The sequence below is a fragment of the Gracilinanus agilis genome, chromosome 2, assembly GCF_016433145.1.
Source record: "Gracilinanus agilis isolate LMUSP501 chromosome 2, AgileGrace, whole genome shotgun sequence".
Lineage (NCBI taxonomy): Eukaryota > Metazoa > Chordata > Mammalia > Didelphimorphia > Didelphidae > Gracilinanus > Gracilinanus agilis.
Window position 1 is genome coordinate 24,964,302 of NC_058131.1, and position 13,100 is coordinate 24,977,401.

At 36.5% G+C, this 13,100-nt stretch overlaps 1 protein-coding gene across 1 annotated transcript in view; it reads right to left on the reverse strand.

Moving 5' to 3' along the window:
• Window positions 1-13,100, reverse strand: part of CTNNA2 (catenin alpha 2) — a 1,353,633-nt gene that overhangs the window by 980,553 nt on the left and 359,980 nt on the right. The window lies entirely within an intron of this gene.

The following is a 13,100-nucleotide window of genomic DNA, read 5'->3' on the forward strand; positions in this document are numbered from 1 at the left end:
CCAGAATAGGTATGCTGAGGCTAAAACAAAGCAATCTTTAGTCAAAAAAAATCTAAGGGGCACTGAATAGAACTCTGGACCTCAAGTCAGGAAATTATTAGTGCAAATATTACTTCATTCACTTACTAGATACATGACCCTAACCAAGTCTCTTAACATTTGTTTGCCTCATCTATTCCATGGGGATAATAACATAAACAACCCATGTTTGTTGTTAGAATTAAATGAAATAACATTTACAAACCATTTCCAAACCTGTAAAAAACACTATTTAAATGATAGATGTTTTTAAAAATGAAATCAAAAGCAAAAAGGCAATCAATTTTGTAAAATGTATTACATGCTCAAATACTGTGAATATTGACAACTCATTATCAGGGACAATTTAGATTCTCCATTGACTACCTCCTACTCTCTTTCCCACTCCCTCTAGAATGATTCTCTCCCTGTCATTAAACTAGTTTACTCAGGGAATGTGAAACTTCTCCAATATTAACTCAGGCTTAAAAAATGATGATATAAATCTACTAGATAAAATCTATAATGGTTTCTCAAAACAAATAACAATGCCTGGTGATTACCTGTTGTAAGGTTGTGTAATGCCGCTCTATAATACAACAGATAAGTAAGAGGTATGTGTTTTTTTTAAATCATACTGCACTTCTATTTTGACATGTAAATTTACCAAGTCCCAACTATCTCTGTAATCTCAATCATTACCCAAATGGAACCACTGAAGGTTTAGAATCATGTAAAACTAAGCCAGTAAAATTGCAAAGAGCTGTAGACCTATTCTAGCCCATAAGGGCTAATTTACATGACTGTTATTGATGGAGATGGATATTATTAACATGCCTTAGACACTCCTCAACCTCAGCAATTTCAGCAGCACCAAAAATCTCTTCTTTTCATTTATAACAGAAGCATCAGTGTGACTGTGAACACAATACAAGAAGAATGCATAAAGGGCTTCTGTTGCCTAGAAACAAAGGCACAAGTGTAGAGCTGGAAGGGCACTTATGGATGATCTAGGTACATAGGAAAGAGCCCTGGATTGGTGATAAGGAACCAAGTTCCAAATTCCAGCCTTGTTCCTTTCTCACTGTAGTACCTTGGACAAGGCAATCCACTTTTATGAAATCTGGTGCATTTCTCTGCAAAATGAGAGAAGGTAGAATATATGACCTCTTATGATGTTCTATATGGATACACAGCCAAAAGCAATTACAAGAGTAACAAAAGTTACTCTTGCTTAAATCAATAATTTTAGAGATGAGGAAACAGATCCAGTAATGAGACTTAGCCCAAGCCATATAAGTAGGTAACATCAGAAGTAGGAGTTGAAGTAGGATCTTGTAACTCCAAAGCCAATGCATATTTTCTGCTCTGTAATGTCATTTCTAATCGAACCTTCTCATTATAGAGAGGAGGAAATACAGAGTTTTTGCCTCCTTTCAGTGATTAATAATGTTGATTATGATAACAACCATTAGTACCATCGTTTTACAACACCGAATGTGTGAATTCATGAATGCAGTGTTTTCTTAAGCAATGTAGATGCAATCTTCCCATTCCATGTGACTTTGTAGCATTCCCCATAATTTCTCTATCTGGAGAGTTCCTAGAATACTCTAATATGGTCAAGTGGTCTGTAGACTATGGCATAACGTTGATTAGAATGATTTATACTACCAATCATCCCTTCATTTTGCTGCTATGCCAACTTCTTTCCCCAAGTGTGATTATATCTTTGATTAGGTATTTTGTGTCACTTCAGGTAGGCAAAAATTTGGCAATATACTGTTGCTGGATACCATATTATATGAGGATCAGTTGAAGAAATTATGCATATTTGAAGACTGTAATTTGTCATAGTAGATTTAATACTAGACTTGAAGTCAGGAAACTTTAATGATGACTCCCACCACACTGACCATGGGCAAATCACTTGACCCCATTTGAATTGCCCTTGCCATTCTATCTTAGAGGTGTTACTAAGACAGAAAATAAGGATTTAAAAAAAATGTCCCACCACAAGCACTAGTTGCTGTGACTGGGAAGAAGTCATCTGAATTCTATTAGCCTTAGTTTCTTCTCTGTAAAATTCATAAAGTAATATTTCCCTTACAGCATTGTTGTGAGGGTCAAATGAGAAAATGTATTTGAAGAACTCTATTAACCTCAAAGTGCTATATGAATATTGTTATTATTATTAACAATAATAATAATAGTATGGGAAAAGAATTATAAGGTACCTGATAGTTAATTTTGAACAGTTAATTCTCTTGGGGAAGAAAGATTTAATTAGTTTTTTCTTGGATCAAAGTGGGAGAAAAAGTCATGAATGGAAAAGGAGAAAAAAGCAGATTTAGGCTTAGTTTAAGGACATTTCTTTAAAAAATTCTTAATAATTCAATCTGTTCCATATTAAAATGATTCACCTTAGGAGGTCCACTTCACTGGAAATTTTCAAGTGTAGGATGTGCATCACATCATATTAAGAGTATTAAGGAAGAGTTGCCTGGTCCAAATTAAATAGGCCATAAAGTAGATTTCATGTTAGGGATTCTATGATAATTGTGTGAACTATTAACTCCATACAGTGAGATCAATAAGCAGTTCTCAGAAAAAGATATTGAATGGACTCCTTTCCTTTAATTCTAATTCTTTCTTTTCTCCTCTACAATTTCCATAGAACTTCCCAGGTCTCTCTTGGAGCATAGCTCACTGTCTACTTGTGGCTCCTGGAGTGAAAAATGTCACTGAATTTTGAGATTCTTCTAAATATGGGAAGTGCGATTGATGAGACTTGGGTCCAGTTGAGAAGAGTAAGAAAAGATCCCTATACAAGAGTTTGGAAAGTCAATACAATATGTCAGTCATTGTTCAAGTTTTCACTTCATCCAAATGTTGTCTTCTATCTTCAGGCTTCAACTTGTTGGAAGTAACAACACAATTCTTATCTATTAAGAAACAAGAGCCTCCTTTCTCCTGGAGAGCAAATGTCCCAGGGCTGGTGCCTTCAAAGCTAGGTTGGCTACTCTGTTCCTGAGGCAACTGTTAGAAAAAGATTAGAGTACACAGCATGATTTGGAAATAATATCTAATCACTTACATGCAGATGAGTCAATGGAAAAAAAACCTCTAGAAACTAGAAGGGATTAACAGTGTACTCTATAAACACAGATAGGTTTGTACAAATTGTTATTGCCCTATTAGTGGTGGTGGTGATGAATTTTTTTGAATACCCCCAAAGGGAGCTTGTAACAGAGTAAAAGAAGCCTCATGTTTTCAACTTGGCTTTCTTAGTTCCTTCTCATTTTGGCACTTGTTAAGCTATCAAGGGCACTGCTTTAGACATGTCAAATAGTCAAAGGGATCTGGGACCTCACTGATTCAGTCATCCCTCTAAAGATACAGAACATATCCTATCACTGCTTGCATTTCCTATGAGACTGTTGTACTCATTCTCTCACTATGTACCAAATTATCAAAATGCCAGAAAGGGCACTAGAGAAAAATGGTTGCACAGTACCATATAGGCCAGACTGATTTTTATCATGTCCTTTTTCAAGTTCATTTCTTGGGCTTTGGAAAGGCAAATGTTAGTGGGCTATCCGTGATTCATGCAATTTCTTCCCTTGTTTGTGTTATCTCTGTCAAAGATCTATGCTGTGGCTATAATTTCCTTCAAAAGTTCAAAGTAGCAAGTGAGTAAAATGAACCAATTGTGTTCTTCCTCACAGAAAACTATTCTGCACTACCTACTGCCCAGAATGACTTTTTGAAGCAAAATGCACACAGAATAAATGTCTATAGACTTATTCAGGTGTTCATTCCAATTTTAAAATTAAAAAAAAATTATAATTTGAGGACTACATTAGCAGTATGTGTGTTTCTAAAGTAAATGATACTCTAATAGAATCATTCAAGCATAATTTGAATTGCAAATCACGATATTTGTTTATCTCAAGGAAAAATGACTACCACAATATTCTAGTTTCTATTTCCAATCCTACTCTTGTTTTTGCTTTTTTATTATGTTATTTCAGAAAATCTACTCATTTTGTACTTCTTTGATTCATCTCTTCCCACCTCTCCAACCCAACAACAAACACATTTATTTAACCTGCTTGGTGTCTTTCTCCAGTGTCCAAAGATTATATTGTCTAAATAATTTTCTTTACCTCTTATCTCCAACTCTTCACAAAAAGCCAGACCATTCCTTCCTTAATTTTTTAAACCATTACTGTCTACCTTAGAATTGATACTAAGTATTGATTCTAAGGCAGAGGATGGATAAGGGATAGGGAATTGAGATTAACTGACTTGCCCTGGTTCACATACCTAGGAAGTGCCTGAGCTCACATTTGACCCTAGTATCTCCTGTTTTCAGGCATGGTACTCTATCCAGAGTTTTCTAGCTGTCTCTCCTTCCTTAATTTGATTCCAATTATTCAAATTCTCTCACTTTTGAGGAATCCCCCCAATTTACCAGAACTGTTTTGTTCCAATCTTGTTTCTCTGTCTCTGTCTCTGTCTCTGTCTCTGTCTCTGTCTCTCTCTGTCTCTGTCTCTGTCTCTCTGTCTCTCTCTGTCTCTCTGTCTCTCTGTCTCTCTCTCTCTCTGTCTCTCTCTCTCTGTCTCTCTCTCTCTGTCTCTCTCTCTCTCTCTCTCTCTCTCTTTCTCTCTCTCTTCCCTTCATTCTCCCCCTCTGCCTCTCTTTCTGTTTCTCTGACTCTCCTTACCCCTTTTTACTATTAACCATCTCAAAGGTGATACGGTGATATGTAGGCTTAAAAGTTTCATTTTTATTACTCTTCTCTTTATAGTTTGAACTTCCACCACTTACTGAAATTGTTCTTTCAGAGGTAATTGATAATATCCTAGAAGATAAGATCAGTGGCCGTTTCTAGCTTCTCTAGAGTCTTGATCATTGATGCATTTTAATGTGTTTGCTACCCTTTAGCTTTCAAGTACTCCAGGATTATCTTCTTACCTTTGTTCCCTCTGCTTTATTAAGTGGATTCTTTTTCTTTCCCCTGCTAGCAAATATACCTATTAAGTGCATATTTATTTTTGTTTATCCTCTCTTTTCACTTGTTCCATCAATCCTTGATTCAATAATTATTAACTAAATGCCAATACACACAAACCATTCCCCTTGGCAATCATAGATGCTCTTCTAGAGTGTTTCAAGTATCACTTTTATGACATGATCACTCAAATCTTAAGACCTAACCTTTACTCCCAAACACCAAACCTTACATATTTTGCATTATGGTGTCTTACTAAGTCATTTCACCCTTTTCACCTCAGTTTTCTCATCTGTAAAATGACCTGAAGAAGGAAATTTCTAGGCACTCCAATATCTTTGTCAAGATAACCCCAAATGTGGTCAAGAAGAATCAGACATGACTGATATATCATTACATGAGATAGTTAATGGGTCCTTGAGTCATTGGAACATAGATCTTAAAGCTGGAAGGGATATCAGAGGCCATTCAATTCAATCACCTCATTTTACAAATCAGATAACTGAAGTGCAGGAACACCCAAGAATACACTGGCAGGAAGTGTGTTGTCAATGAGGAGTGGTTTATCATGTCCTTCCTTACTGGATTAAGGCAAACAGATATTAAGTGACTTGTCAAGGGTCACACCACTATCTCAGGCCAAATTTTAACTCAGTTCTTCCTAATTTACTGTCCAGCTTTCTATCCAATGAACCACCTAGCTACCTCCTTATAAATTTATAGACCTAAAGAATGAATGAAGTAGAGATAATTTAATGAAGTCCTTTCATTAAATGTATGAACCTGAGGCCCATAGGAATTAATTGGTGTAATTATTGTTACTCTAGACAATGTACAGGCCACTCTTCCTCCTCTTGCCTTTGATAATAGATTACTTTATGCCATCAGGGTGACCTAAGTGTACAGATTTCTACATGTTACTTCTATGTTTCTAGGGCAAGTATAGAAGAAATGTTAACAGATAAATAGAAGAATGAATCTCAGAAGTGATGATTCTTATGTCCTAGATTGCTTCAACAATGGAACGATTAGTGGATAGCTCAGGGATATCCCAGAGGGAACAAATCACTGTTATTCCTCAGGGGACCAGGTGAGGTATATCCATTTTGTCCAAGTTATTTCTAGGACTTTCTAGAGTATTGGAGTGAGTGGGAAAGGGTAGGGGAAAACCTGTGGTTTGTTAGCTTAATTCAAATTACATTTGGCTCTGATATCACTTGACAGAAATGCAACCCCTGAATTTCAGACAGGACCATCTAATCTCATTGCTGTAAGTTTCTGTGTATGTTATCAAAGTGAGTGCATTTCATTTAAAAAGTGATCACAGGGGGCAACTAGGTGGCTCAGTGGATTGAGAGCCAGGCCTAGAGGCGGGAAGTCCTAGGTTTAAATCTTGCCTCAGATACTTCCTAGCTGTGTGACCTTGGGCAAGTCACTTAACCCCCATTGCCTAGCCCTTGCCACTCTTCTGCCTTGGAGCCAATACATAGCATTGACTCCAAGATGGAAAGTAAGGGTTTAAAGGGAAAAAAGGGATTGCATGTGCTATTGTGAACTCTGGTATAAGATAACCCTGAAGGATCAAATGAAACAAAAATCCCTAACAAACAGTATGGCCCAGTGAGTAAGGCTTCAGAATTGAAGTTCAAATCCTGACTCAGATATTTACTGTCAATGAAACTCTGAATAAGTCACTTCATCTTCTGTCTCAGTTACTTCCTCTAAATGAAAGGGTTGCTCTCAGTAGCCTCTAAAAGTATATCCCATCTCAAAAAAACATGATTCTCTGATCCTATGACCTTAAGCTAGCACACCTCCTGCTCTCTCTGAACTTACAATTCAGAATTGACCAACAAATGTATCATTGATACAATCTTATAAAAGGTTCCTTCCAGCAGACTGGGTTGGCACTATAGACAAGAAATGCTTGCATTTCTACCAAATATTCCCTCCTGGGTTTGAAATTCAAGAAGGACATGTAAAAATGCTAGCAATTATTCATGTTCTGAATGCTTTCAACCTTCTTCTTTTGGTGATTGGAAGTTTAAATTAAGGACATAAAACATGCTTATTATAATAAATTCACTTTGGTTCCTAAATCAAAAGGCAAGTCATTTGTTCCATTTTCACCACTTACTATCTTAACATTCCAGTATCAATAATTAACACAGATCCTCCCTCATTATGGGCCAAGTTTTCTGGGTGCTTATTTTCTCATCTTTACATGAAAAGTTCCTCTTGACTTAATTAGAGCAATGTGTATGTAGTGAGAGAAATACTTTAATCATTTATTTTTTGATTAAACTACAGAGAACCTCTAACCGCCATTTTAAATTTGACTTAATTTTTAAATTGCTTAGTGTTTTATTGATACCTTACTATTCCTTTACAGAAAACATACTTAAAATTAAACTAAATGCACATTTTAAGATACTTAAAATGTTGCTTATATTTAACCTCTTTAAGTCAAACAAAATAGGTAGTAACAAAAATATTTTGCAATTATCCAGTTCTTAGGTTTTCTTTCTTTTTTAAAAACATGTTTTATAAAGCTTTATAAGGTGGACTTATATCATTCTATGAATCACTAAAACAAAAATTTAAGATGTGACATGATTTAATAAAGGACATTAGGAAAATCTTTGAAGAAGATAAGCAAGTAAGGGATTTTCCCCTGGACTATATAAAATTATTAATAATGTCAACTGTAAAGATAAAAACTTTGGGATAAGAACTCACTAACAAAGACTGCTGGGAAAATTAGAAAAAAGTATGGCAGAACCTAGCTAATGGTCAATATCTCATATCCTATACCAAGATAAGATAAATATAGGCATATGATTTCAATATAAAGAATGATACCATAAGCAAATTGAGAGGATTTAGAATGGTTTACCTGGAAGATGTAAGGAAAAAGGAAGAATTTATGAACAAACAAGAGACAGAGCATTATAAATATGTAAAATAAATAATTTCGATTATATTTAATTAAAAAGTTTTTGTACAAACAAAACCAATGTAACCAATATTGGGAAATAAAAAACCCTTTAGATAAAGTTCTAATTTCTCAAATCTATAGAAACCTAAATCAAATTTATAAGAATATAATCCAATCCCCCATTGACAAATAATCAAAGGATATGAATAATCAGTTTTCAGATGAGGAAATCAAAGATATCAATAATCATATAAAATATTTTAAATCACTCTTGATTAGAGAAGTAAAAATTAAAACAATGCTGAGTTTCACCACATACCTTTCAGATTGGTCAATATGACACCCACAAAGGAAAGTGATAAATGTTGGCAAGGATGTGGCAAAATTGGGACACTAATTTATTGTTGGTAGACTCTTTATCAATTGGGGAATGGCTTGATTTTTTGTACAACTGATTTAGCTCCTTATATATTTAAGTAATCAGAGCTTTGTCAGAGTTTTTTGTTATAAAGATTTTTTTCCCAAATTCTTATTTCCCTTCTAATTTTGGTACCAGTGGTTTTGTTTGTACAAAATCTTTTTTAGTTTAATGTAATCAAAGTTACTTATTTTACATTTTGTATTTTTTTCTTATTCTTTGTGGTTTTAAAATCTTTCCTTTCCCAGAGATCTGACAAGTATACTATTCTGTGTAATTGATTACTTCTGAATTTTGGGCACACCTTCATAATGAAGCTGTCCCTCCATTCATGTTACCATAATTAACATTCTGGACAATGTGACTGTACTTTGATCACCCTCTGGCCTTTATATAATCCTGCATTGTTGCCATATTAGGAGCTTGAATACCCTGGCAATAAGCATTTGGACATTGGAAACTATTTTGAACATTAAATCCATAATTATTGCCATTATTCCAATTAATACTTCCATACCCATAATTACCATTAGTATTATCAACGTACCTCTGTCCATATGATCTCCTTCTAAATCTGCATTCTCTGGCAAAATTTCCAACATGGCCACATACAAAACATGTTTGCTGTCTTTGGTATCTCGTATTTACATTGGCATTATTTTTATAGTTGTTAGTACTATTTTTCCTCTTAGAAGCCCTCAATGCTGCCACTACTTTTATTTCACTTATTTCCTTCTCATTTGCCCTACTATTAGCCTCCATAAGTTGTTTCCTGAGGCTATCACTGCATCCTTTTCATCATTCACTTTGTCTTTCTCCTGGGCAATACATAGGTAGCCTTTTGTTTTAATTCATCTAAGCTAAGAAGTTACCAATCTGGATGATTCTCATTGAAAAACTTCCTAAGGAACAGCATTTTTTACAAATATACATTTTACAAGATCAATGGTGGTAACCTCTAAGACATTAAGGCCTAAATAAATTTCAGCAGCTTCAATTATCCAGTCTAAAAAAGTAGCTGGTGTCTCCTAATTGGTCTGCCTTACTTTCTCAAACTTAGACCAAGCATTAGGGCGCCTCGAGTTCTTTTCCATAACCTTCATAAGTGATTTTCTTGCCTTCTTGAGCATCCTGTAAATAGGAACTGAATTGAGATCCAGCTCCTCCCAAGCTACAGGCCATGGTGTCATCCTTTCTGTATGTCTTGTTTCCTCCACACACTTATTCCTGTCATGCTTAGATAATATCTCCCCTAGGACAAACCAACAGTCCTCAAAATCAGGATCATGCACCTTAATAAATTCCCAAAAGATCTTTACAAATTTCCCAGGATCATCATGATTTTTCCTCTTTAAGCTCTCGACATCCTTGGTTCTAAACCTCATATGCTGACTCACGTGGAATATTCTGTCATCGCGAATGATAGGTAAATTGCAAAGCAGAAAAAGATTAACTGGTTTGTCCCCCTTATTTAATGCACTCCGTTCCAATTCTGCCTTAGAAAGTTCTTATTTAACACCTTCACCAGCATTACCATCTTTATCATCATTACCAGGAGCTTGACCATTCTCATTGTCCAGAAATTTTCTTTTTTTGTATATAGTTCAATACTGTTAACTTGAATCTGTAATAACATCATCATGATCTTTAATTCAGATTCTTTAGTATACCATTGAGTTATAACTTTAATCATGTATAACATACATTTTAACAACCAACGCATCCTATATATAATATAGCCATAAAACAAAATCAATGGTATGTGTGCCACCATGTCCAATAATGTTATCTCCCACATTTGTCTTATCTCCTCAAAATTAAGCCCTATTTTTATATATTTGGGAATACCTTTCAATGAAAAATAAAGAGTACCCCACAAAAGATTCCACAGCATCATTATACACTTGTCCACTATATCTTGCATTGTTATCACACGTGGCAATGTACTGGTGGTATTGTACTCCACTGGTATACAAATTATTAACTAACAAACAGAAGAGTAATCACACAAAAAACAATGCCAATACAATAAAAACACCCAAAGGGGGGAAAACACCAGGAGAAAAACCACTCCAGAGGGGAAAAATGAAGAAAAACCCTTTCTCTGGGACTATTTCAGCCTTGATAGTAAATTGGTTTCACTCTGGGATTTTATCAATGAACTGGTGGCAGGAGCAGTCTTTACTGAGTGGTTCTCCACTCCTTCAGAAATTTCAGTCCACAGCCAATGGCTATCCTCCCTCATGGAATGTTCAGAACCCTCTCATGTCCAGTTTCTCTCCAGCTCTCTAACAGTAAACTTCCTGTCAGCCTAACTTAGCTCCCTTCTGGTACTGATGCCAACTGAAAAAGGGTGATACTGAGAATGGGGAATGAATAATAAACTGAGGACACATTCACTCCTCACATTGGAAGGACAAACAGGGGAACACAAGTAAACCAAATGGGGATGTGATGTAGTAGGTTTTTATAACTAAGAGGAGACAGGAAGTGCTAACAAAATGGTCTTTAATGGTAATGACTGAGGGAAGTAGGGAGAGGGGTATTTCTATTCTAAAGAATAGCCTAATAGTTTAACTAACTAGGTATCTAACTAAGCTGGTCTCTAACTAACTAAGAGGTGCTGGAGCGGGATTCTTACAGTACAAGTTCAGAGATGCTCCAAACTGGTCACAAATTTAACAGGAACAAGTTCAAAGCAGCCAGTTAATCCAAAATAGACTCCAGGGAGTAAAGTAGATTAACCTGTTGTCCACAAACAGTTAAGGAAGTCCTATCCTCCGATGTTTTCCTTGCAAAATCTCTTTCTTAGTGGTATCCCATACTGGCATATGGCAAAACCTGGAGCACACAGCCAACACTCCTCCTTTCCTCCAGCTTGCTCAAACTCCCACACCTCTTTTCAAAATCCCAGCTTCATTCCATTATGGAACCCAGGTCTCAAGACACAGCCTTATAGCCTGGGTTATTCTCCCCATTACATGTGCTCACCTAATTTACTTAGTTTCCTTCTTTATATTCAAGTCATTCACCCATTCTGAATTTATCTTGGTATAGGATGTGAGATGTTGATCTAGACCCAATCTCTCTGATATTGTTTTCCAATTTTCCCAGCAGTTTTTGTCAAATAGTGGGTTTTTTTCCCAGAAGCTGGGTTCTTTGGGTTTATCATAGACTGTCCTGCTGAGGATGCTTACCCCAAGTCTATTCCACTGATCCTCCCTTCTGTCTCTCTTCACCAATACCATATTGTTTTTTATTGTTTTTTTTTAAACCCTTACCTTCCATCCTGGAATCAATACTATGTATTGGTTCCAAGTGTTATGAATAAGTAAGGCAATTTTGGTAGTGAGGAGGAATAAGGTGATATAGATGATTGGAGGAGGAATGAAGGGGATAGCTGAATGTAGGGATGAATGGGTAGATAGTATATAGAAAAGTAAGGAAATGGATGGAAGAATACAGGAGGGCAGCTTAAACAGGCTTATTCACTGAGGCTAGAGACAGAGGATACTGAGAGGAAATAGGCTAGGTTCTTCAGACAAGGAAATTATCTCTATGATACAGGAGGGATTGAGCCAGTCAGAAATGTTTAGGTCTGGCTGGAGGGTTTTCTCTTCTTAATTTCTAAAGTCCCTTTGAGGGAGGAGTCAAAGGCTTCTCCCTGTCAGTGTCATTGATGTCTGCAGGAAGTCTTGGCTGGGTACTTCCTGCCCAAGATGGATGTCTAGGTTTCCCTCAAGCAAATAAAAGGAAAATAATTCTTCCCTCTTCAGCCTTTGCCTTAATCTTTAATACAACCATTCACCAGAGGCTTTGTATAGGTAACAAAGGGGATTTATTAATGTCAGGGATAATCAGAGGGAAAGAGGTTTAGGTTTTATACGTGCTGCTAGGGAGAATGCTAGTGCTAGGGGATGGGACACAGGAGAGGGTTAGACTGAGAGAGACCGGCTCTCCCAGTCAGGGAGGATTGACTGCCTTTGAAGTAAAGTATTTATCAAATCACTAAATTAGGGGTGGCTCTTTTTAGGATGCCCTACTTGCCTACAGAGGCTAAACCCACAATGTCCAACCACCAAGCCCACCCTTCCTCCTAGGGTCCAAAGGGAAATTCAGGGAAAACAACAGGGATATAGATGGAGAGATCAGGGAAAAATTCAGAGAAATCAAACTAGGTCCAAATGCCCCAAAATACAAAACACAGGCCAAGGCAAAGCCAAAAGCCAAAGCCAACAGGAAAAGCCAAAGCCAAAAAGCAAAAGCCCTCAGTTGGAACTTCAGCATTATTTATATAGCCTCAGGCTCCAACTGCATTTCTGAACATTCTAAAACCCCTAACTGCCAGGTCTGCTTACAGTTGAATTTGCAAAAGCAAAGGCTTCTGCTAGCAACTCTGCATTGAACAAGGCAGAAAAGTGGTTAGGGCTAGACAATGGGGGTTAAGTGACTTGCCCAGGATCACACAGCCAGGAAGTGTCTGAGGCCAGATTTGAGCCCAAGACTTCCCGTCTCCGAGTCTGACTCTCAATCCACTGAGCTACCTAGCTGCCCCCCAGTACCATACTGTTTTGATGACTACTGGTTTATAATACAGCTTAAGATCTGGTGCTGCTAGGCTGCCTTCCTTCATATTTTTTTTCCATTATTTCCCTTGATATTCTGGGTCTTTTGTTCTTCCAAATGAACCTTGTTATAGGTTTTTTTT